The following is a 3938-nucleotide window of genomic DNA, read 5'->3' on the forward strand; positions in this document are numbered from 1 at the left end:
CAAACAAGCTCCCGCAGAAAACTGTCTGAAGACAAACTCATAATGAAATCCTGTCCAGATTACAAAGTACACTCACTCAAAACTGCAAGAACGGGCCGCCTCGGAAAATAAAGAACACTTGGAAGGTCTTTTTTTTCCCCGCTGATCTCTGAAAGGAGCGTTTGAAAACAAACAACACTTTGATGTCGCCTACAGAACCGCAGAACATCTGACAGCCACAGATCCTCTCCTCAGGTGTTCTGCGGCTCTGAACTTCCTGTTGTTGCTGCTGTGGACGGCACAGTGGTGCAGTGGTCAGCACTCTCGCCTCAAAGCAGAACGCCCTGGTTCAAATCCTGACCGGGTGTGAAGTCCGTTAAGTGTTCATGTGTGTTTGTGTGTGTGTGTGTGTAGCCCTGTAACAGACGAGTGACCTGTTCAGACGCGTGACCTGTTCAGACGCTTCACCCAACAGTCGCTGGGTTGGATCAAGCAGCCCTGAAAAGAAGGGCTGGGTTGAAAAAAATGTGATTAATTGATTTAACCTTAATAGATCAATAATTGATTCATAAAAATATAAATCAATTTAGCACATAAAGCTAAAGTCCACTAGTTTGATGCAAATGTTTAATGGAATTTCCAATTGAATGGCTAATGCTAACGCTCGGTCGACCTAAACATACTTTACTGACTAAATGAACATCTTTATAAACTCTTATAAGGAAATAGTTTTTAAAATAACTATTTGTGGTCCAAAACGTTTTTTTCTGATACTGTCTTCTTCTTCTGGAATAAGATGTAATGCTGTAACACGATCGCCACCTAGTGACCAAACTGAAACGGCCTTCGGGAGAAGCAGAACAATGTTAAAGCTCAAGTCCCACTATTTGTCACACAACTAGGAGCGTGAAATTTGTTCTCCGCATTTGACCCATCCCCTGGGGGAGCGGTGAGCTGCAGACACAGCCGCGCACGGGAACCATTTGGTGGTTCAACCCCCCAATCCATCCCATAATGCTGAGTGTCAAGCAGGGAGGCACTGGGTCCCATTTTTACAGTCTTTGGTATGACTCAGCCGAGATTTGAACCCATGACCTTCCAATCTCAGGGTGGACACTCTACCAGAAGGCCACTGAGATGATGAGTCAATGATCCGCCTAATTTTTTAGAACTTCTCCTTTTGAGAAACCATGTATGATGTTAACAATCTCATTATTTCACTGATACATTTTACAGGAAATTATAAACGATTATAACCGATACCCATACTAAAAGGATACAGCTGAACAGATGCTGCTGTCCCAAAAATCTAATTCAGTCGGGTTTTTGTTCGGTTTAAACAACCGAAACGTTTCTCTGCGACTACAAGAAAGACGAGAGAGGGATAAGTTCGAAATACTTGCAAGGAGAACAGACAGAGAGCATGCAGGCCTTTTCTTCTCCGCTCTGAAGTCCTCTCTGTCCAAACCCTCTCTTTTATTTAGTTGGGGGCATTCCTTAGTTACATTAGGTTTGCAGCTCAGCAAACCAGTTTTGCTATCACTAATGTCAGATTCTCTAACTCCTCGTACAGGAGGGTTGATGACGGTTTCTTCAAGTTCCTGCTTTATATCAGGTTCTCACAGCCTTCAGCTGGGTCTTGGCTCCAGTTTCTTGATACCGAGCTGTACATGTCAAGGAAGATCACTCACTGATAACTGTCACTTTCTATAAAAGGAAGTTTGTTTTATTACTTTTTGTCAAACTATTGGTGATAGTTTTATGGAGTTCTTCTGACTCCTGAGTCCATGTGGTTCTCCTCGAAAGGTGTAGCTTGAACACCCACTACAGACTGTTATTTCACGATCCTTTTGCAGAGTTTTTACAGATTTCTCCATCTCCTCTTTCTTCACAGAACAATCTCCACTTGGAGTTTGAAGGTTCACAAATAGAAGCTGCTGGTCTAACCTTCTGAGGAATTCTGAACTAAGGTAGTATGTGGATCTAGCCACAGAAAACACCTGAACCTGGATCTCTGCTGCTCCAGCTCAGACCACAGGGACTGATGGTGCCAGACCTGCAGCCATGACCATGTTTGTGCCGAGGCTCATATGAGCTCACCGATTCTTTTAGCTGAAATTTTCTGAAAAGAAAACAGTTCTGCTCCTCCCAGATGAGCTTATTTCCTGTGAAGTGTTTCATCATGCCTCCTGTTGTCTGAGTCTGAGTGCAGGATATGATGTCCGCTGTTGAAGTCCACAGAGAGCAGCAGAAACACTCTTCAGCTCCTTCATAGCGGGAGTCCACAAACGCCTTCGTTCTGGACTGCTGTAGAGAAAATCACTCTGAGCCTTTGATTAGATTTCAATTAATGAAAAGCTCTCCTGATAATGATAATTGTTCTCGTTAACCACCAAGAAGGTAAAGAGCCAATTAGACGATCAGACGTGCTCGAGTCGTCGTCACACTCAGAGGAAGGAGGCTGCTGCAGACGGGTTATGAAAGGGGGCAGGAACTGTGTCGCCACAAAATCAACACAGCTGGTCACACTCAGAGGAAGCCTGATGCTGATGAGGAGGGCCCCCAGGTGCAAACGCATGAGCCATGCCGTCCTATCCTGATTTGACACGCAGTGGCTGTGCAGCAAACGGCAAAATCACAAAGACAAAGTGCTCCGGACTTTACAGCCTTGCACGTGCTGGACCATCCTGTGTTCAGGTTCTGATGTGGTTCTGATGAAGTCAACCATGCTGTAACTTTAAGATGTGATATAGTCACATGTCCTTGAGTGAGACTGTTAACCTCAGTTGCCTCCAGATGTAGAGAACAGATATAAAAGTAACTTTTTTTTATTATTTTGTTATCAGACATGCAATTCAAGTCATACAGGTATGTTTAAATCGCATGTCTGACAACAAAATAATCAAAAACGTTAGCTATAACAGTAAATGTAAATGCTCTGGTTCCAGAGTAGACCGGATGTGGGTTCAGATCCAGGTATTTTCTCAGGTTTAGTGTATTTATTCAGTCTTCTCTTTTTCTCGGCTGATGTAAATACAGAGTTTGCTTGTTCCTTGTGTCGGTTTGTGAGAGATTACCACTAAGAACTCGTGGTTCTCCCCAGCTGTGGCTTCCCCGGTCTCGCCGCTGTCACCCACCTCCACCCCTGCAGCTAAGAACTGGTGCAAACCAGGAGAATCCCACTGTTTAATCAAAACAAGGCATAGTCAGGGTGGTTGCTGTCCATGGTGCTGATGTGATTTCTGCCCAGTTCTCTGATTGTCTTTCAAGGTTCAGCTGCTCAAAGGGTGGAAGCAGCTTCACACAATGATCCACAACTTTTTTCTTAAATTCTAAACCCAAAACTTCACCTTTAAATATTGTCCTCGGTTTTCAAACTCTTATTGTTTCATTTGAGGCTCTTTTTTGCATTTTCCTTTGCTGCTTTACACAGAAACTTGAAGCAACATGTTTCAAGACTCTGTCACAGAAAGATGGAGAGGTGGCGAGAGCTGGGATTTGTTCTCATTTGTTTGGGCTCATTTGAAGAGCGTTTTCAGCTCTGCGAGGCGGGGTTCACCCAGATCAACATCTGTGGTCTTCAGAAATCCCTCACAGTGAAATCAAATCTGCTTCCTCTGCTGTAGATCTGGTTTTCCTCTTCAGTCGATTCCAACACCGGCGACCTCGCTGCCTAGGTTTTGTGGATTCTCACTGTGTTACTTTTCCTGTGAGTCAGCCAAATCAGCTTTTCCTAAATTATAAAATGTTTTTAGGAAAATCCAGCTTCTTTCCCTGCTTGTTTGAGAAACAAAACGGCATTGGAGATTGCAAAAGGTGCTCCTCAATTAAGTCCCCCCATGACAGACCGAGAAGTGTGGGTCGAAAATGGAGATGAATCTCAGAAACCAGCGAGTTTCAGTATCTACCTGACACAGATCACAGTTACATAAAAACAGAACGAACGCGGTCCACACACA

This window comes from Oryzias melastigma, linkage group LG10 (assembly GCF_002922805.2).
Source record: "Oryzias melastigma strain HK-1 linkage group LG10, ASM292280v2, whole genome shotgun sequence".
Taxonomy (NCBI): domain Eukaryota; kingdom Metazoa; phylum Chordata; class Actinopteri; order Beloniformes; family Adrianichthyidae; genus Oryzias; species Oryzias melastigma.